The sequence below is a fragment of the Grampus griseus genome, assembly GCF_964374135.1.
Source record: "Grampus griseus genome assembly, chromosome: 2".
Lineage (NCBI taxonomy): Eukaryota > Metazoa > Chordata > Mammalia > Artiodactyla > Delphinidae > Grampus > Grampus griseus.
Window position 1 is genome coordinate 61,399,823 of NC_139018.1, and position 23,630 is coordinate 61,423,452.

At 34.6% G+C, this 23,630-nt stretch overlaps 1 protein-coding gene and 1 pseudogene across 4 annotated transcripts in view; both read right to left on the reverse strand.

Annotated features, from left to right (window-relative positions):
- Positions 1–23,630, reverse strand: part of MIPOL1 (mirror-image polydactyly 1) — a 305,508-nt gene that overhangs the window by 131,376 nt on the left and 150,502 nt on the right. The window lies entirely within an intron of this gene.
- Positions 792–3,319, reverse strand: LOC309818487 (eukaryotic translation initiation factor 2 subunit 3-like; annotated as a pseudogene). Its single transcript has 2 exons — positions 3,212–3,319; positions 792–1,341 (listed from the first exon to the last, which is right to left on the reverse strand). The product of its transcript is annotated as a eukaryotic translation initiation factor 2 subunit 3-like (transcript).

Sequence of the window (23,630 nt, forward strand, 5' to 3'; positions counted from 1 at the left end):
ATGAGCTGTTTGTACATTTTGGAGATTAATCCCTTGTCAGATGCTTCATCTGCAAATATTTTCTCCCATTCTGAGGGTTTTCTTTTCATTTTGTTTATGGCTTCTTTTGCTGTGCAAAAGGTTTTAAGTTTACTTAGGTTCCATTTGTTTATTTTTGTTTTTATTTCCTTTACTCTGGGAGGCGGACTGAAAAAGATTTTGCTGTGATTTATGTCAAAGAGTGTTCTATGTTTTCCTCTAAGAGTTTTATAGTATCCGGCCTTACACTTAGGTCTTTAATCCATTTTGAGTTTATTTTTGTGTATGGTGTTAGCGAATGTTCTAATTTCATTCTTTTACATGTAGCTGTCCAGTTTTCCCAGCACCAGGTGTTGAAGAGACTGTCTTTTCTCCATTGTGTGTGTGTGTATATATATATATATTTTTTTGTTTTTTTAATAAGAGAAAAACTTTTTTTCAAACAGCGTCAGTGGTATGTATGCTATAGCAAAGGCTGGTTATAACAGCAGTTTCATTTCAAACATGAATTGATGCACAAATGTAACACTGTTAATGATCAATTACTGCTAAAATGTGGATTAAATCCATCAATCTGCCAATTCTGACATTTATTATAGACCCTATTATTTACTTTAGTAGTAGAGGGTAATTTTCATCAGAAGAAAATGAAAACAACCTTACATTTCTACTAATGTAATGAACTGTATCCCCAGTATTGCTCTGAAATTATACCTCTAGGTTGTTAAGAGAAATTTTAACTTCATCCAAATGTATTATTTAACTGATAATCTTCAGTCATCATCTACTGTTGGCTTGATGTTACTTCTCTTCTTATCTGACCCCAACAATTAAATGCCAGTGTTTCTCAGCTCTTCAGCTAAGGGCTATTTTTTCTCCTACTTCTGTGCACACAGCATTAGTGAGAACTATTTTACCCAAATCAGCCTTGATTGCACTAATTCTTCCTCTTGTTGAAAGGGACCCTATGTTCAACATAAGCACTTCATTCTTAGACAGCTTTTGCACCTTTGCTGCTTTTTTGTCTCCTTCTGTGCATACACCAAGAAGTCATCTAAGTAGGAAATAGGAAATTTCCAATTCTGTGAAGATCTCAGGTAAAGCTCCAACTGCACCAAGCACCTGCTCCACCATTCTGTCAGCCTGGCACAAAGTGGGGTCAATTTTTGTTCCAGCTCCAATAAGATCCCCTGGAGCAGCATACTGAAGATCACTGTGTTCCATAAAAAGTGATACAATTTTGGAAAAGATTGGTTTACACATGAGTTTTCCTTTGCTATCTTTGGAAACAATACCAGGTCTGACTGCTATCTCCTGGCCCACCTGAAAAGTGTAAGTGAGTAATCAAAATATGTGGGACAACACAAAAAAATATGGAACGTTTCATGAATTTGTGTGTCATCCTTGCGCAGGGTCCATGCTAATCTTCTCTGTATCGTTCCAATTTTAGTATATGTGCTGCCAAAGCGAGCACTCTCCATTGTGTATTTTTGCCTTCTTTGTCATAGATTAGGTGACCATAGGGACATGGGTTTATCACCAGACTTTCTATCTGTTCTATTGATCTATATTTCTGTTTTTGTGCCAGTACCATACTGTTTTGATGACTGTAGCTTTGTAGTATAGTCTGAGGTCAGGGAGTCAGATTCCTCCAGTTCCATTTTTCTTTCTCAAGATTGCTTTGGCTATTTGTGGGCTTTAGTGTTTCCATACATATTGTAAAATGTTTTGTTCTAATTCTGTGAAAAATGCCATTGGTAATTTGATAGGGATTGCATTGCTATTATTAAGTCCTTGTCCATCTAACTCCATCTAATATCTGGATCAACTTTGAGGTGTTTTATATAATGTGCATTTCTCTTGGTTTTGGTCACGTAGTCTTATCTTTTTTTGTGCCTAGTAATTTTCAACTGAATGCCTGTAATTACTTGTAAAATAATGGTAGAGATTTCAGACATTATTTATTCTGGAGGTTCAGCCTTACTTATGCCAGGCAGATGGAGTAGGAGGTGATCACATTAATTCAAACAAGAATGGTACAGTTGTAAATGCCAGTCTGTAGCCTTTGGTTCTCGTAAAACAGCAGTGAAGTCCATCCTGATTCTCAGAGACCTTCTGTTTATGTTTTTAATCTCCTAACCTGTACAGCCTCAGATGTCCTGAAGGCACTACTAAATGTAGTGAAGGCACTTGAATTCCCCTTCCCTCAACATCACCACCAAAAAACTGCTGGTTTTTCTGTGTCCTAGCAGTGACCCTCCATGAGTATAAGGCTGGAATTTTCAGATTTCTATGTACAGATAATCAGTGAATGCCTACAGGGTAAAAGTGACTAAAGAAATCAGTTCTCCTTTCAGATTTTTTGCTACCACTGTCTGGAGCAATTTTGTTCTCATTGCCCCCAACAGCTCTCTGATCCCTTTAAATAAATTATTTTTCTCAGTTGTTCTTGAAAGGAGTGCTGGAATGTTGTAAACCACTTGATCCCACCCAGAAGCAGAAGCTAAAGCCTTTTATTTCAAAACACACTGAATTTTTGTGAATAAATGATTCTCAAGAATAAAAAATCAAGGGCCAGAAGACACAACATGGAATATATACCATAAAAATTGATGAAAAACAGAATAAAGACCTAGATTTCCAGACTGTCAAGGAATTCAACTTAAAAAACACGGATCTATTCCATGTAGACCATGTGATTAGTCACAATATGTATGTAAGAGTATGCATAAATATATGAATGTATATACACATATGCATATATGTGTATGCATATGCATATATGTTAAATTTGTGCTTATCTTCTTTTCTTTAAGAGTTGAAAAGGTAAGGAATAGAAACTGAATGCAGTTTTACTACATGCCTGCATAAATTTTTAGTCATGTTATTAAAGTAGAAATCTGTCTTTGGTTTGTTTTATTATGCTTCATTCTTTCTTAGTTCTTCTGGCAAAATAATATTTCAAATTTCTTTTGGAAACCCATCTGTATTAGTCAGGATTCTCCAGAAAAACTGAACCAATAGGGTTCTAAGAAGTCCCATGATCTGCCATCTGCAAATTGGACATCCAGGAAAACTTATGGTGTAGTTCAGTCTGAGTCTGAAGGCCTGAGGAACAGGGGAGTCAATGTTGTAAGTCCCAGCCTGAGTCTGAAGGCCTAAGAACTATGGTAGCTGATAATGCAAATCCTACTCCAAGTGTAGGAGAAGACTGATGTCCCAGCTCAAATAGGCAGAGAAGGAACAAATTCTCCTTTCTTCTGCCATTTGTTCTATTCAGGCCCTCAATGGATTGGATCATGCTCGCCCACATTGGGGAGGGCAATCTGCTTTACTGAGTTCAACAATTCATATGTTAATCTTATCTGGAGACATATCCAGAAATAATGCTTAGCTAAATACCTGGGCAAACTGACACATAAAATTAACCATCACACTCTCCTTCCCCACCCACAATCTAGCTTTAGGGATAGACCTGGATTGTCCTAAGGCAGTCAGTATATTTCATTCCTTTGGCCACAACAATCATTTCAGAGATAAGTAAATAAGCACATGATCCCTATTAGTCCAAGCCAAGTTAGCTAGCCCCAATTCCAGGATTTCTATTTTTGATAATTTGCTTTTCCCTTTTAGACTTCAACTGAGAAGCATAAAGGCTGAAGTTTCTAGCTCCATATAACCTGAAAATTAAGTTAGTATACAGAGGAAAACAAACAAAATCCAGAGATGGAATAAAACTTCAGAGAGCAAGACTTTCCTGAAGTTGAAAAAAGGAATGAACTACTGATACATGCAACATGGATGAATTTCAAAATCATCATGCTGAAAGAAGCCAGATACAAAAGAGTACATATTATACGATTCTATTAATATAACCTTCTAGAAAATGCAAATGAATTTATAGTGACAAAAAGCAGATCAGGGATTACTGGGGCCAGGGGTGGAGGGATGGATAGATTGGAAAGCAGAACCATCTTTTCGTTGGGATGACTGAAATGCTCTGTATCTTTATTATGATGGACACATATCTGTCAAAATTCACTTAACTGGGGGCTTCCCTGGTGGCTCAGTGGTTGAGAATCTGCCTGCCAATGCAGGGGACACGGGTTCGAGCCCTGGTCTGGGAAGATCCCGCATGCCGTGGAGCAACTGGGCCCATGAGCCACAATTACTGAGCCTGCGCGTCTGGAGCCTGTGCTCTGCAACAAGAGAGGCCGCGACAGTGAGAGGCGTGCGTACCGCGATGAACAGTGGCCCCCGCTCGCCGTAACTAGAGAAAGCCCTCGCACAGAAACGAAGACCCAACACAGCCAAAAAAAAATAAATTAATTTAAAAAAAGAAATGGCCATATTAAAAAAAAAATTCACTGAACTGTATACCCCTATGATGGATGCAATTTATTGTATTTAAATGATACCTCAATAAAGTTGACTAAAATTACAGTTAACAACTGAACAAAAAGTAATCTCTGGAAGTTAGCCATATCCTTGATCTTTCAGTTATTTGAAAAATAAGTTGTTTTTTTTTTTTTTTTAAATTTTGGGCATGATTTTCTGATCCTTGAAACAAGCAAGCCATATCTGATACAATTATATTAGGTTTACTATGGTAAGCAAATATATTAATATATTTTTGAAAGATAGTCAGTATTGGTTGAATTAAAGGACTTAAGGTGCTTAATGACTCAGCTTTCTTTTAAATAAAAAACATGGTTCTCCAATAATGCTGATTAACGCGTTTTATTTTTAATCCTGAGAGTCCAACAAAGTTTCTTAAGGTGTTACATTGTTTCAGAGTTGTTACTTAAAGATTTTCCTGATCACTGATTTAGTATTTTTTCTGTTCACACTTACTCAAAATTGGACATGAAATAATATGTAATTCTCCAAGTTACATTATCATACATTTGCACAGTTACAAGCCATATCTTTGGCTTTCTCTCTTGTTTCAATTATCTTATCTTGTCTCATTTAATTTTTAGAATATTTTTTGGATCTTAACGTTTTCCCATTTCCCCTTAAAGTTATATGGGAAAATATTAGTTTTAGAGAAATATGAATTTTAAAACACCCAATGCTTTATAATAAATACATTCCAAACATAGGACTGATAGCTCAAGACTCAGGAAAATGCTGCGTATGTATAGAGAATTATGGTCTTACAACTAAGGAAGTTGAAAGTGTGCTTGAGACAGATACACACATAAAATTTTTATTAAAGAATTATAAATCTTATAGAACACAAAAAGCGACTACACATGAATTACACTGAAACTTACGTCAGAGATATATACTACTATCTAACAAGAGCTGCCACCAGGACAAAATTGATACACCCAATGGAAATTCTGTATCAAGTTTCAAGAGTTAAGTTAAGCAATCTGACAGTTTCTGGGAACAAATGTACTCACCGCACTAAGAGAATCTTTTCTCCCTTTTACTTCCTCATTAGTAGTCACAGAAAAGAAAAAAATGGAAGATTTTAAATAAAATTATTCTTTATCTCAGCAGTTTCATTTGATCAAAATAGTTTTTCTGATTCAAGTTAAATCATATACAATAAAGTATTATTATAAATCCTTATTAAAATATTTTAGTTGTTATATAACTTATGCCACTTAATTCTGCTGCTTTTCCTCTGTTTCAAACATTTAAAATTGTCTTCTTCTGAATTCTTTCATATTTTAACAACTTAATTATCAGTTATTTTCCTCAAGTTTTCATTATCTTCCAGGTGATACACATTATTATTACACATAATTCCTTTAGGATACTGTCTGTAGCTGAGCATTATCCACCTAGATGGATGCCTACACCAAAATGATTCCATTTTTGAAGTAGAATATCATCTTTTTTGCAGCTTTTATGTAATAATATTAATTGCCTTTATCTTTCAATAATATAATAGGTATATTGTCAATTGCTTCTGTCTAGAAAAATGAGGTAATTATAATTTTTATTTCAAATTCCCTGAGGTGCTGAGATTAGCACACTGACAATGTGTAGCCATCATAGGATTTGAAGTATATTGTTAAAATACTATTTATATTTAAAGCTGGTAAAATCAATGTCTGCTTTATGTTTTTCAATTCCTAACATGGTGATTTGTACTAAGCACTTAATACTTTATTTGACTTGGTGATTCTCCGATATACTAGGTTAACAACTGTCTATACAACTATCTAAAGAATTAACAACTATCTAAAGAAAATAAGACCTAGAATAGGGTCTTACCCTGGGGCACATGGATGGGGTTGGGAGGGTAATAAACTCCTTGAAACTATAAACAAATTTCTGTGCATGTGTGTTTTTTAAGGGAAAAGCTTCAAAACCGGCATTTGCTTCTCAAAAGGGTTTAAATACATAAAATGTTAAAAACTAGTTATATGGAGAAATAAAGAGCACCTATCTCTTACCAAAAGATAGAATTATTTCTTTTATACACCAAGGAGGCTTGACATTAACTGTACTATCATGGAAATGTCTTGTTATATAATCAAGAATTTGAATATTACAGGAATGCATCACTGAGTATATGACATCTGGCTTCAGTCTATAAGAGGTCTGAAAACAAAAAAATACTGAAACAAATAAATCAATAAAAACTAAACTTTGTTAAACTGAACTGTCATAGGTAAGAATACCTCAATTTTGAGAATAATAAAGTTTATATAATATGTAAGTATCATTTGAATATTATAAAATAATAAAAAATGTACAAAATAATTATTTAAAAAGCACATGTCCCTAAATTGCAAACAATGACAAGCGAAGCAATGACAGGCAAGTTGAAACATCAACCTATATCCAAACCACTAAAGATAATAAATTAACAAAATAATGTAATACATGTTAGACCACATTCATTTCTCTCTGAAAAGGTATTGAATTTTCATTTTTTTCAGTAACTTCTTTATATTGTGAATGAAAATACATCTGTACAATATACTGAAGTTTCTCACCAGCCTTTTTCCAATCAGTGAACAAAAAGCAAAACATATCTATAAAAGTAATTATATATTATAATCTATAGATTATGTAAATAATGCATTATCTTATGTACACATGTAAGTATATGAAGAGATAAAATGTATAAACTAATTAAATGATTGCAACAGAAAACTGAAGTATAAAGTTTAGTTCTTTCTCTGTATTATAAAAAACCCCAGCCATCATGAAGGCCTGTGCCATTCTTAGGCCACTTTCAGGCAGACTCTGAAAAGCTGGAAAGTAAACACAGGTGTTTTAAAACTAGAGCTGCTGTCACGGACAACCACAAACACCCTTAACTCTGATGTGGCAACGCCTCTTTCCCGCCCTCTGTTTTTTAAAGCAATGCCCGAAAAGAAAATGTCAAATGTTTCACCTTTCAACACCTCAAAACAAGTAAGAGCTTAAAGTATTGTTTTGCAAACCTCTAGCAAATAGATCAGTTTTTCACTACTTTTAAATCTAGCCAATTAAACAGTACTTGCATAAAACAAAAGCAGAATTTCGTAAAGAATTACTACCACCCCCAACTTTACACCCCCCTCTACCACCATATTTTATAGTACTTTAGTTTCTGAGAGCAAAATCTTTTGTTTGACCACACTTAGATAGCTTGTTCTGTTGTATAATTTTTACAGAAAGTATCTGATCTTCTATAAGGTTTAACATACAAATCAGAAATAAATAAGAATCCTTTTTAGAAAAAGCAGTCAAGTACCTTTGGTTACAATGCAAGGAAAGATTTAGATTAAGAAAAATTCAAAGCTTGAAAATATGTAATTCTCCTTTAGAAAACTGTGCTAATGAATACCTAAATAGGGGTAGAAATTGTTTACAGAGAAAAATAGAAAGCAAAATAATTTCCAAACTGCTACAGAGATGGAACTCATATTCATAAAACAAACCAATTTCCTAATAGTGAAGTATCATTAGTATAAAAAGTCCCCAAATAATACTATAAAAGAGCCCCCCAAAGCAAAGATAACACTCATTAACAGTTGATGAGTTATTACATAACTACTGAATATAAAAACCAAGTGAATGAATTATGTACATTTTACTGTAATCATCAAGAAACAGGTGCTGTTAAAAGAATGGCCAACTTTCTATCAGTCCAAGTAAATCTTGGGGGATATTCTGAGAGGTTTAGCCGTACCCTCAGAATTCCACATATAATTCCTTTCTGCAATTCATATTATAACTGCTCTGTGAAATCATACTTGTGTATTTGAGTATTCATAATAAAACACTAGTAGTTTCTCATTGCCCGAAGTTATTTTGTAAAGAGAGATACTTGCCTTTCAAGACGACAAGAAAATGATAAAATAAAAAGTAATCAACAGGAATAAAAATTAAGAGTGAATAACGTTTTTAATTAGTACATACATTTTTCAAAAATTTCCTCAGATATGTTATAATTTTTTCTTGTATTACCTTTTTTCAAAATTTAAAGAACTACATCAGAGCTGCACGATATTGGCTAATCAGAGGCAATCAACTGTAAATGAGAGAAAAGCAAATAAACTTTTCCATCTTGTTCCAATTCACGCATGTATTGCTTCATCTCACATGTGAAGGACATTATACAGCATTAAGGGACAAAATAATAATATGAAGTTGTGACATAAACCAACAAAGTAAAGAAATTTAGAATTATGTTTGACAGTTCTGAACTAAGTCCGCTGTACTTTGGTATCACAACACATACATGATACCTACAAGCACAAAGGAGCAAGGAAAGGGCAGTGTGTCAGCCTTAGAAGTTAATTTCCTGCTTTTGTTGGTTTATATTATCATCTAATATTACGTAAACAATCTGTTTCTAGGCAATTTATTTTTTCCATGATGAGCTGAGCTCATTTGGATGCTACCTTTCAGCATATAAAAACCCAGTTTAACAGCAACAGCACAAAAGCCCACAATGGAATACTATTTAAAAATCAATTTACAAAAATGTAAGATATACAATATCCACTTAACTGGAAAGAACATTATTACTTATATTTTACAACCTCTCAAAAGGTAAAGGTAATTGACAACAGAATTTATTAAAAAAACACATGATTTACCTTAGAATACTTAGAGTTTATTAGTAATTATTTCTTGGTCTTTCTAAAGTAAAGTGATTACTTGAAAACTTATGGATCTAGATAAAAGTCAAAGTAAGTGACTACTAACACAAGTTAGATTCCAGAAACTTTTCAGAAGAATAAGTGAATTTTTTAAGAGGCAACTCAGAGTTAAAACCTGATCACCATATAATGCAACAAAAATACAGGGGACATATGTACTTTTTGATCAGTGATCATGACTTAATTTCATCATCCTCTTATTCTAGTAAAAACGAATAGTCATTCTACTATTTAAAATGAATAATTATGTATAAAAATTTAATTTTAAAAACTGGCCCTTTTAGAAAGGACAGAAAAGTTCATATATCTTCAAAGTAAAATGCACAAAAATGATTCTGGACTTAATATAGCAAGTATCAAAAGGAAGTGAAGATTTAATGAAATAGTCATAAACTGCAAATAATACAGTACTGGAAATAGAATATTGGAATATACTGGGAAGACTTCTATGGGGTATATAAAATCACACTGTATGATTTTGTGAAATTATTAAGGAAGCAGAAATACAAGAAAATATAAATGTCATTCAGATACAATTATGGTTGTGCAAGATTCAAAGTTAACGTTTTCTAAAGAAAGGGTTACAAGTTATCAGAACTCCTGAGGCTGCTATTTATCTAAAAATACTCGAGTTTTTTCAAGACTATGAAATATATTTTAAAACACATATTTAATATGAATATAAGATAATAAAAATGTTGGTGGTATATTTTGTATTGTATTGAACTTTAAATACTAAGCAATAAATTATAGGATCTTTTAAAATGTGTCTACGAGTCACTAGGCAAGAGTGATTTTTCAAGATGCCTTTTTTGTTTCAGTTAAAATTAAAATCCATGCTGTCTAATCCTTGGAGTCAATTTGTAATTAAGGGGATTTGATGAGAGACCAGGCACTGAATTAATGATAAAATTTAATATCTGCTTTAATGCATCAACATAACAGAAAAACTAACCAACACTGAACAACAGAATGAAGTCATTTTGATACAGAAGACATACTATAGCTATGACAATTTATGTCAAATGTTAGTTTTCTAAATAAATTAATTATGCCAAAGTTCTGTAGATGAATTACTAAAAACTATGTGTCTAAAAACCACTCAAGTCAAAAATGCTACTACAATAAGGATTTGCTTGGTACAGAAAACTACACTGTTAAATATAGTTACTTTTATTGAGAATTTTATGTAATCTCTAATGAAGGACTTGACTGCTTTCTATCATCATGTCTGAAATCAGAAATATTTTTACTTAGTAGTCAAAGTAAATTAATTGTATTTGATAATCTAAAGTTTTAAAAATATATATATTTTACTTTAGAAAGAACATGCAATATTAAAAAATCCATCAAATTAAATTTCATAGTATTTTAAATAACCATCTGGATTTTGCACTACACTTTTCACAGTATTACTACACTGGAGTTCACAAGAGATTTTAATATGTCATTTATTCCAAATCACTATGAGGTACAACCTTGTATAGAATTTGGTTGCTGGAAATGCTAAAAATGAAAGAGAAAATTTTCATTTGGCCAGCAATCTCTGTGTAGCCTCATCCAGCTTATCCCTAAAATACCAACAAAGAACTTTATAAAAGACATAAAACTGATGATACCACAAAAATACTGATATCAGCCCAATCCAGAAATCAATTAGAAAATTAAACAGAACTAAAATTAAAAAGCACAACTGGTAGAAAACAAATGTTATTATTTTCAGAAACAAAAATTCCATAGGCCTAAAGAAGGTTGGGGAAATATTTTGCCCCTATTTTATGTCTAAACACCAAGTCTACACCAGTAAGGTTCCAAATTCAGTGCAATATATTCCAATTCACTATGCTTTGGGTCAGGCCCAGATTTATTATTTTGTAAACATTCTTTTCATGATTCTGATACATGCCTCTGTTAAGAACCATTAACCTATACTCACTACCTAACAACCAATAGAGTGGACCTTTATTGTCTTTAAAGGTTCCCAGGGTACTATTTCCAACAATGTATCATGGACTCTGCTCTTTTATACCTTCTTGGCCACCATAATACCAAAGACCAATAGGTCAGGAAAAAAAGAGAGGAGATAATGAGGTGAGAGCATAAGACAAGGGGAAGGTAGGACTGCTGATGTGGGCAGACCTAGGAAAGACTTAGGAAGAAGTCCTGGGAGCACTGAGAGTTTCTCACATATTACATTTCTTTTCACATCAGTACTTATTTTGTTATTAAAACAATTTCATTCTAACACAAATCTCTCTCCAGTTTGGCCAGAGACAAGAGAGGACTCTGGCCAAACTGAAGGCAGGATGAGTAGATATTATCTGGACAAAGGAAGTAAGGCAACAGATGATGCAGAGCATTTCAGTCAGAGGAAATACTAGGTCCAAAGACCAGATGATACAAAGACTGGAGAAAAATTCCAGGATCTATCTAAAGTCAGCTCACATAATGGTGAATCTGCCTGGTGTGCCTAAAACTGTCTCCTATTGAAGGTGTATGTCTTCATTCAAGTAGTCATTTTGATTAATTTTTCATTTCTTTATTTTTATTTTTTTTTTGCAGTATGCGGGCCTCTCACCGCTGTGGCCTCTCCCGTTGCAGAGCACAGGCTCCGGACACGCAGGCTCAGCGGCCATGGCTCACGGGCCCAGCCACTCCGCGGCATGTGGGATCTTCCCGTTGATTAATTTTTTAGCATTATTACAAAATGTATAAAACAGGAGGAAAGCATGAAATGTAATTTTATATTTCTATCATTATTTATCAAAATAATATCTAAATTCCTAAAATAGTACTATGAAAGTCAAAATTAAAAAAATATTAGTAACCAATGTTAGGAGCAATTAAATGCAAGTATTCACAAGTATTACGTTTGGGGTTTGCCACTGATAATCTCCATAGAAGTTTCCCACGTGTAATTCAGTATTCCTTTTATGTAAGGGGTAATAGTTCACAGTTGTTTCATCTGAACCTCATCAGTTTTATTGTATCTTGGTGTACCTGATGAACTTACACAGGCTTCAATGATTTGGCTATACCTGGTGCAGTAATCCACAGAGCCACCCTTTAATGTAATTGTTCATTTCAGAGAGCCTATAATGAATGCTGTCACAGCAATTCCCCATTTGGTATGCAAAGACTGTAAACCTGGTCTAGCTGAGAGTCTTGCTTTTTATAAAGAAAGAAAAACTTTATCATGTGGAAAACAAAGCCTGGCACGGGAACAGAATGCTATTAGGAACCAGGATAGAATTTCTCTCCATCTCCCTTGTTCAGAATTTTGTGTTTTTTAATATATTGGCCCCAACTTTTCCAATTGGCTGATTCATAACTTCAGAGTACTCATGGCCTACAGCAGTCTACCTGGCCCTAAGCCTACCTTGGGATCGTTTGGTTCAGCATTCAAAGCTCACTGTCCTGTTCTCTCTCAGTTTCCCAATTCCAAATTATTAAATTATCATCAGACGTATCAATCTTTTTGACAGGCTAAACAGGTCATAACTAGATACCTTTGGACTAGAGAGGCACGCATCAGATTTCTTATAAAAGAAGAATGGTTAAGCATATGTTAGCTATTATTCTCTCCATCTTAAAATCTTCCTCCAGGTCACATTCACATTACACTGTAACCCTTACACTTTTTTTTTTTTTTTTTTTGCGGTGCACGGGCCTCTCACTGTTGTGGCCTCTCCCGTTGCGGAGCACAGGCTCCGGATGCGCAGGCTCAGCGGCCATGGCTCATGGGTCCAGACGTTCCGCGGCATGTGGGATCTTCCCAGACCAGGGCACGAACCCGCGTCCCCTGCATTGGCAGGCGGACTCTCAACCACTGCGCCACCAGGGGAGCCCCTAACCCTTACACTTTTACTTCACAGAAAAGCTCCTAAAAAATAATCTACCTCTCTCCCACTTTTAAACTTTTCATTACCTATACAATTTACTAGATTCAAGGTTACCACCGGAACCACTGAACTGAAACTGCAACTACAAAGCTACCACTGCCTTCCTAACTGTCAGATCAAATGGACACTTGTGATTTTATTTGACCTCTCTGTAGCATTTGACACTGTGAACTACCCCTGTCACAGAACTTTATTCTATTCTGAATCTACGATAACACAATCTCTTTGTAATCCTTTTATCGTTCTGACTATTCCTTCTTAGTCTCCTTTGTGAACCACTTATTTTTGTGCACGAACAGAGAAATGTTGGAATTTACTATTGTTTCATTTATTTCTTTTCTTGTAAGTCTGACCTCTGAAAACTCTCATACACTTCAGTGATGTGAACTGCAACCTGCACAAGATCTGGTATCATCCTCTCCCTTCTCAAGTAATTTCCTGCCACTATACTTCCCACTGTATGGTCACTTATGCTCTAAGACAAAGATGTACATGCAAGACTACTTTTCAAAGTTTTGCTTATGATATTGAACAGTTGGAATCAAAATATTCTAAATAGAAGACAGAAAATTACATGCTATGTATCAAGCACAGGGATCTACAGAGCCAACAAATGGATGATGCAGATTTGTATTTATATATAGAGAAAGATCTTTATGACATATTTGGTATTTGTTTACATTAAATCCATAACAATATAGAGAAAACAGGCCTGGAATCATTGGCTTCAAGTGGTACAGGTGCCTGTTTCTGGAGCCACTGCTGTGGCCAAGGGAATCTGACATTCTGATTTGTCAGACCTGAGGCCACAGAGGTATATCACCTCCAACAAAACCACATCTGAGAATGAGGGAAAGGCTGTTTCTTACAGGAGAACAAGGGTTATAAAAATCGGGTGAAGGATGAATAAACTCTGAGTAGCAAAATTACTGCTGAACAGCACCATTATACTAGGTAAGTGTAAAAACAAAACAAAACAGAGAAAAAAAAAGAAAGAAAAAGCAGTTGCTATCGTCTGAATTTTTTCATCACTCCAAAATTTCTATGTTGAAATCCTAACCCTCAAAGATGATGGTATTAGGAAGTACGAGCTTTGGTTTGGGAGGTGCTTAGGTCATGAGCATGGAGGCTTCATGGTACTGATGTTCTTTTAAAAGACACTCCACAGTGATCCCTTGCCCCTTCTACCGCATGAGGACACAGCGAGAAGGTGCCGGCTATTAAAAAGGGAGAGGGCCCTAACCAGATCATTATCATACTGCTGCCTTGATGTTGGACTTCCCAGCCTCCAAAATTGTAAGAAATAAATTTCTGCTACTTATAAGGTACTTAGTCTGTGATATTTTGTTATAGCAGTCTGAATGAACCAAGAGAGTAGTGCTAATACATGTATCAGAAATAGAAGACTTAAAGGTATGAAGCTGTAAGCAGTCTGAAGAGGAATATTATAAAATGACGGAATGTACATGTATAGCCTAAGAAGATACAGTAGTCATAAACACTATATAACAAAGAATAGAGCAGACAAATGTATAAAGCAAGAAATTCCTAGCAATATGAGAAAATTATAAAAATGCAACTATAGTGGAAGCTTAAATTGAGTTCAACTGAATATATATTGAATCTCATGCTCTGTGAACAGAGACTATTTTATTTATTTAGTTGATGATACCTTTCAAAGTGGACTATTTACTTGGTGAGAAATAAAACATTAATATGTTTTAAAATATAGGAATTTAAATTATATTCTCTAAATTACCCTGGATCAACCAAAAAAATCAAAACAGAACTAGTGAAAAAAAGTGAACATTTGATCCCTCCCAAAACTATAAGGCACAGTTGGAATAGTCAAGAGTAAAATATGTAGCCTTATAATTTTACTTAAAAAAAAAGACTGAGGTAAGCTAATTAACTTGTAAAAATTAGAACAAAAAAGAGAATAAAAAGATTGAAACGGTAAACAGAAATGGAAAATTTATCAAGTTGAAAGGATAAATAAAACCAACAACTAATTAAAAGAAAATAAAATGCATAAAGCCCAGGAAAGACTTTATAAGAAAAAAAGAGAGAGAAGAAGAGAAAGAGAAAGCAAATATATGCCACAATACAGACGAGACAGTGAATACAGAGAAATAGAAGAGATTCAAAAATTAAGAAAATTATCTATAGTTCTATCATACCAAATCTGGTAAGTTAAAGGGAATAGGGTGTTTCCTAGCAAAACATACAGACCAACAAAACTGACTTAAGAAACAGAAAAACTAGATAAACATATTGAAACAATTGAAAAGGCAATTAAATATTCTCTGTTATAAAAAGGCACCAAGAATACGTGGTTTTAAAAATGGATTCTATTTAATACTTAAGGCAAGATCATTCTAATGCAATTTTTTTAAACTTTTTTTTTTGGCCACTCCCCTCGGCATGTGGGATCTTAGTTCCCCAACGAGGGACTGAACCCGCACCCTCTGCATTGGAAGCGCAGAGTCTTAACCACTGGACGGCCAGAGAGTCCCCATTCTAACGCAATTTTAAACTTGTCAAGACCACAGCTGAAGGCAGAAATTTTGGTCATTCACTAAGCTAGTAACATTAACATCAAAATGGATACAGCCAAAACAAGCCAGAACAAAGCTGGAGGACTCAGGTCATGATGACATGCCTACTACAAAGCTACAGTGATCAATAGTGTGGTACCAGCATACAGATAGATATATTAGATCAATGGAACAGAACTGACAGTCCAGAGCTAAACCCTCATATTTATGACCAACTGACTTTTGAGATGGTATCAAGACAATTCTGTGGGGGAAAAATAGTCTTTCAACAAATGGTGCAGAGAAAACTGGATATCCACATGTAAAGAAAGTATTTGGACTCCTACCTTACACAGTATCTAAAAACTCACTAAAAATTTGTCAAACATCTACATGTTCAACCTAAACGTCCATCAGCTAATGAACTGATAAACAGAATACAGTATATCTATACAATGAATATTATGTATCAACCAAAAAGGAATGAGGTGCTGATATATGCTATAACATGAATAAACCTTGAAAATATTATGCTCAGTGAAAAAAGCCTGTCACAAAGGATCACATGTTCTATGATTTCATTTACACAAAATATCCAGAAAGGCAAATCTACAGAGACAGAAAGTAGTTCAGCGGTTGCTTGGGACTAGGGGAAGGATGTTAGCAGGAATGGGGAATGACAGCTAATGTGTACAGGATGTTTTAGGTGAGTGTTGAAAATGTTCTAAAATTAGACTGCGGTGATGGCTGAACAAATATGAGAATATACCAAAAAACACTGAATTGTAAACAGTAGATAAGTGAATTTTATGGTACATGAAACATTTATCAATAAAGCTGTAAAATGCAAAAAACAAAACCACTGATGGACAAAAGACCAAGAGAAAGCAAACAAAAACCAACAGAAAAAATGGGGAAAAAACATGAACAAATACATCTATTTATTTATATTCACAGACACAATCCCTTGAACATATGAAAAAAATTCAAACTTACTAATAATTAGAGAAATACTTTGGTAAAACAAAACAAAACCTGATACAGTAAAAAAAAAAAAAAACGCTCTAGGTAATTTTCATTTATATTTGAGATTGTGAACTTTGGAGATCAGTTGCCTTGGTTCAGATCTGAGGTCCACCAGTTACTATTACTCATAACATTGGTCACGTTAGTAAACACATGTTGCTCAGTTTCTTACCCTATAAAATTATAAACAGTTGTACCAACTATCTCAAAGAGTCACTTTGAGGTCTAAATACTACTTAAACACTATATGTAAAGCGTTAGTAACAGTTCCTGGTACTCAGTAAGTACTGTATGAGGGCAGACTATTATAAGTTTTAAAATTCTCAGGAAAACAATGACAAAACAAATCCAAAATTTATTCAAGGAATTGTTCAACATCAAGAACTCAATAAAATGTGTTACATCTACTAATAAAAACTTTTTAAAAATTCTAGAAAGAAACTACTTAAATATGACGAAACAGTATCAAAATCCAACAGTAGATGTAATGTTTATGCCTAGGTCTCAGAAAGCTGGAACAAGTTGTCATTCCACATTGACAATAGGAAAAGCTGAATAAGGCACAAAGTCATAACTTTTCTTGAGCTCATTAGACAGCTAAGCTCAGGAAGACAACCAGTCCTAATTTCAAGGAGGGACAAGCATCAAGGCAAATGGGGTACACAGACTAGCTCACCTAGAACAGAACATGAGAAGAAGGGTCAGCCACCACACAGAACCTTCAGAAATTCCTGACAAAAGGGGGTTTGCACCTACTGGTAGATTCTTCCCCACAGATCTCCACCAGGTGCTCATGAGAAATATCAAAGATAGGGTAGAAAACCAGAGATACCGTCCTACAGTGATAGACACTTGCAGGGGATATGGGGGAGGGAACTGGCTGCTGCTATAGAAAGGAGCAAACCACACCCCCCACCCCCATTCCAGTCCCAGTTCCTTCTGCGAACAGAACAAAAGCCATCTACAGCTAACAGAGGGGCATTAACCCTCAGGGCACAGAAAAAAAAAAAAAATCCTGCTTGGGAATGGTAGAAGAAAGAACTCTTTCTATCCCTGGGTGAGTGGCAGGAAATAGACCTGGGCACAGGATCCTATACCAATACCATTAGATAGCTTCTACACTGAGAGAGGGGAATGAAAGTCTCTCATACAATACCTGCCTCAGATAGAGGTCAGAGTTTGTCTGCCATGGAAAGGAATCCTGAGGAAGCCTGACCCCAAAGTCCAAGCACAAAGGGACTGCATAAGATTGAAGCAGAAAACCCTCAGTCCTCCAACACTAGATGATAAAAATCAGCATTCTAATGCTGGGAGAAGGGCAAGAGTGTACAGTGAGATACCCTCCAGGTGTAAGTATATAGTATCAACTGAAAACAAAACGGTGGAGTATGAACATTGAAAAAAGTCCTCCAGTACCTGAGCTTCCATCCTGAGCATAAGGCAACAGCAACCCATTCCAAGAGCAACTTGAAACTTAGGATGCACTAACAGTTACCATAGCAATAACAAAACCCAAATCCATATCAACTCCTGAGTGAATCAACTCAATACTCACACTACTGGCCTGATGGAAGAAGTATTGTTCTATTCACAAGGTCCAGCATTCAAAAAAAAAATTATGAGACACGTGAAAAGCAAAAGCAAAACAAACACACAACAAATATGTCCAAAGACAACGCAATCACAAAACCAGACTCAGAGATGATCCATATACTGGAACTATCCAACTGAGACTCTAAATTATGAAGGAAAATATAAAATCCCATGGTAAGTGTCAAAACTAATTGGTGTAATTTAGAATCCATTCTCACTAAAATTAGGTAAAAGTCAGGTAAAATAGAGTAACTGTTATAATTCCTAGTCAAGATTAATTTGGCAGGTCTAGAAACTATGAGAGGGGAGAGGGAATATTATTAAAATTTCCTTTATATATCTTAGCACTGTTTTCACTGGCTATGATGAATACGTAAATTTTTAAACAATGTATTATTTTGAAATAATTCAAGACCCACAAAAACTTGCAGAGTAAGAAGAGTTCCTGTGTAGACGTCATCTAACTTCTCCCAATGATACATATGTACCATAGTATATTATCAAAGCCAGGAAATTGACATTGGAACAATTCTATTAACTCGGATATAAACCTTATATGGATTTCACCTGTTTTTAAATCCTCCCTCCATTACTTTCTGGTATAATTCAATGACGCTTTAATATTATAAAATTATAACTGTTATCACTACAAAGAAACTCCCTGTTACCCTTTAAGAATCATAGCCTGCTCCACAACCCAACTCCCAGAAACCACTGATCTGTTCTCTATCACAATGATTTTGTTACTTTGAGACTGTTATATAAGTAGAGTCAAATGAACAGAACCGTTAGAGATTGGCTTTTCTCATTTAGCATAATACCCTTGAGACCCAACCAAGTTGTTATATGTATCAATAAACTGTTCCTTTTTATTGCTGAGTAATATAAGCATATCACAGAGATAATGTGGGTTCGGTTCCAGACCACTGCAATAAAATGAATATTGCAATAAAGTGAGTCACATGAATTTTTTGGTTTCCCAGTGCATATAAAAGTTATGCTTATACTATTAAGTGTGCAATAGCATTATGGCTAAAAAATGTACATATTTTAATTTAAAAATACTTTATTGCTAAAAAATGCTACCATCATCTGACAACACAGGGTTTCCACAATCTTCAATTTGTAAAAACATGTAATATCTGCAAAGCGCAATTAAGCAAAGCACAATAAACCAACATACGCTGGTACTTCACTATATAGTCATCTATGAATATTATAATAATACTGTAAATACTAAACACTGATCTAACAAAAAGATGAGAAAGGTAAATCCTTATCTTCATAGTAGAAAGTCAATTAATAATAACTAAAAAGGAAATATCAAGAAATAGTATAAGCTTTTCATATAGAAATATAGTATAGATACAGAATAAATTGCTAAGAGTTGAAAGTGATTTCTTTTCTGGAGCAGAAACCAGGAGAGGTAAGATGAGGATGCTGATTACAATGTTTTTATTAAAACCCTTATGTAATCATTCATTTTCAAAAATATGTGCTTTATCAAAAATAAAAATTTGAAAAATAATAAAATTTGTTTGCTAAATGGGATTGAATATTTACACGAAAATAGTTTTTCACAGCAGTGTTTATAAGAGTGCAAAATTGCGAGCAACCTAAATATTTAACATTAAGGGAAGATTTAAGAAAATCATGATACATTTGTGGATTGCAATTATGTAATATATTAAGGTGATATTTATAGAATAAGTGTACTGGATAATACTTATGAAGTGCTAAGCAGGGAAAGCAGGATACTAAATTGTACCTGTGGTATTAATTCACTCAACAGATATTTATTCAATGGCTGCTATAGGTATTTTCAGGAGATACATCCATAGCTAGTTTCAGCTGGTACACAAAGGTATAGCTATACAAATCGTTAACATTTGGCATCTGTTATGATTGGTCATATTTGTGACTTATTGACTGTCAAGTATTTATAATACCATCAGTAGATACAGAGGTATATGAAGTAAACAAAAATCCCTGACCTCATGGAGCATTTATTCCCATCAGGAAAAGAGACAACAAATATAAGATGCAAGATGGCTTCAGGCAATCACTTATTTCCCATGTTTTTATTTTTTTTTCTATTTCCACTTTATTTTAGTGGCCTTTTCAGATTCCTTATCTTCTCAATAATGTTGTAAAATATTCTTAAAATGATAGCCTCCTTTTTTATTGTTCTTATCAGGAAAGTCACGATATCTGTTTTCTTCCACTGCTGAAAATGTTAGACTTAGTAAAGGTTTTGGGGTAGAAAAGTGTCACCTGTGTTTTAGAATGACAGCTAATGGAAGTGTGACAACTGATTACAAAGGTGAGAAATTGAGGACAAAAATGTTAGTTGGGAGGGTACTATTATCATCTAGATCATGAACTTGACATAGGGTAGAGGTATGATAATACAAAGGAGACAAATCACTGTCGCAGAATTGACAGGACTGGATGCTCTATCACTTTGTAGTAGGTGAAAGTTTGAAAGGATATGAAGATTATGTCAATGATATTAGCCTACATGTCTAGGAGTATGGTAGTGCCATTAATTAATAGATGTTAACTGATCAATTTGGAAGTAAATAGAAAACTGCTAAGAATAATTTAAATTACAGGGCATTATGTCACCAGAAAAATGTCGGGGTATAGTTGCTTGAAGTTCTCAAAGTGGCTCACTGGCTAAAGGGCTCAATGATGTTAAAGGCCAGCTTCTGCTTCTCTTGGTGTTTGCTTCATAGCTATAAAATTGCTGCTGCTGTTCCAGGCAGCAAGTAAGTGTTCAAAGTAATAAGAAGGGAAGAAACAGTGCCTGCTGCACCTGTCATGTCAGGAAAACAAAAACCTATCCAGAGACACTCTTCCTTCTTCTCCCACCCCTGCTGCAGAATTCCTCTTATGTCTCATTAGCAAAAAAAAAAAGGCTCAGAAAGTGTTTAACTTTTCCAGCTTCTATAAAGCTGTAAAGGCAAACAAAGGAGACTATAACTAAGAATAAATGTTAAGTTATACAGTCAATAGTGTTTGGCTCAGGTCCTGACTTCCTCCTAGGTTGAAGAGAGGGCTTAGGAAGTCGAATTAGGGATTTGTTTTTAAGTTTATTGAGGTTAAGGAGTCACTAAGATATCCAAGTGGAAGGGCAGACAAAGCATCTGTTAGGATACAAATGATAGATGATATCACAGAACGGATGAAATTAGAAGAGACAACCCTGCAATAAACAAAATACCAAATGCTGGCAAGAATACGGAGTAACAGAAACTTGTCATTCATTACTGGTGGGAATGCAAAATGGCATAGCCATTTTGGAAGACAGTTTGGTGGTTCCTTACCAAACTCAACATACTCTTACCATACGATTCAGCAATCATAGTTCTTGGTATTTACCCCAGTGAGTTGAAAAACTTATGTCCACAGAAAAACCTGCATGTGGATGGTTACAGCAGCTTTACTCATAATTGCCAAAATTTGGAAGCAACCAAGAGGTCCTTCATTAGGGGGGTGAATAAATAAACTGTGGTACATTCAGACAATACTAAAAAGAGTGAAGTATAAAGCCATCAGAAGATATGGATGAACTTTAAATGCATATTACTAAGTGAAAGAAACCAATCTGAAAAGAACTACTACATGACATTCTGGAAAAGACAAAACTATGGACACAGTAAAAAGATCAATGGCTGGTATATGTTGGGGGGAAGGAGGGATATAAATAGGTGGAACACAAAGGATTTTTAGAGTGAAACTCTTCTGTATGATACTATAATGGTACATACTTGTCATTTATATTTCTCAAAACCCACAGAATATACAACACTAAGAGTGAACCCTAATGTAAACTATGGACTTTGGGTTACACTGATGTAGGTTCATGTATTGTAACAAATGTACAACTCTTGCACCGGATGCTAAAGGCATGTGGATGTATGGGGCATGGAATATGAGGGAGCTCTGTAGTTTGCTCGATTTTGCCGTGAAGCTAAAACTGCTCTAAAATAATAAAGTTTGGGGTTTTTTTCAGAAAGAAAAATTAAGGGAATAATCACATAACCCAGGGGAACATTTATACCTTAGGAATTGGTAGAAAACGAGGCACCAGCTAAAGAATAACGATCAAAGAAAAGAAAAATGATGAGGATAGAAATAAAGAACTACAAGAAAGAATTTCATGAAGGCAGGGACCAACAAGATTGAAATGTGTTCCTCTTAGGCTGACTGGGTTATTGAGAAGGATATGAAATGATAAGTTTTACAGGTTTAACCACCAGAGGTCACCTATAATTTAAGAAAGCATGTCTTTCAATGGAATTACAGTGTTGAAGGCCAATTGTAGGAGGTTAAAAATGTGTGATAAGGAAGGTAAATAAATAAAATAAAAGAGGAAAGAAAGGCACTTTATATGACATTTCTTATTAAATCTAATGCCTTCATATTTATGGTTAATCTAAATTTACTTTAAAATCATTAAATGTTCAAAATTGTGTTCACCAAGAAACAAATTTCTTAATATAAGTGGATAAAATTTATTTTAAAAGAGAAAATAATCTATCTTCTAATTTAAGTAACTCTCAGGGTATAGATTAGTATCAGTATAAATTCAGCCCCTCAACCTATATGTACCACTGTGTTCTACTTATTATTAGAGAAAATTGCAAATATTATAAAAGTACGGAAAGTGTCATGCTAGCAGATTTATCTAGTATATATTCCATGCTACTTCAAAAATAATGCATATAAGTGATCACCAAAAGTCTAATTTTATGCTCTTTCATAAAAATTAATTTAGAAAGAATTTCCTGGTTATTAGAATAAACAAAGACATTATTATTCAAATAGCACTAGATTACTAAAAAGTATATCCACGTATGATAATCATGTATCTGCAATAGTCATCACTTTGGAAAGTTCTGTGCAATGTATGACCATTAGCTTAGATTTTTTTTTTTTTTTTTTCGGTACGTGGGTCTCTCACCGCTATGGCCTCTCCTGCTGCGGAGCACAGGCTCTGGACGCGCAGGCCCAGCGGCCACGGCTCACGGGCCGGGCCGCTCCGCGGCATGTGGGATGCTCCCGTACTGGGGCACGAACCCGTGTCCCCTGCATCGGCAGGCGGACTCCCAACCACTGCGCCACCAGAGAAGCCCAAATTTTTTTCCATACCTATATCTAGGACTGTTTCCTTTAGGAATTATAGCATAATACAATGAAATAAAACGTAAAATTTTCAGCTCTCATCCTATTCAAATTTATTTATTTATTTATATTACTTTTATTACTGATACTAATAATAGTACTACTTATGTTAACTTCCAGGTTTCTTTTGGTCTACAGTTTGCCTTCTAATTTTAATAACCTCTTAGAAATATGCATCTTTTTCTCTTCATAAATAGCAGCTGCCACTTAATTCAAGTTAACGTAAATACACAACCAAAAAT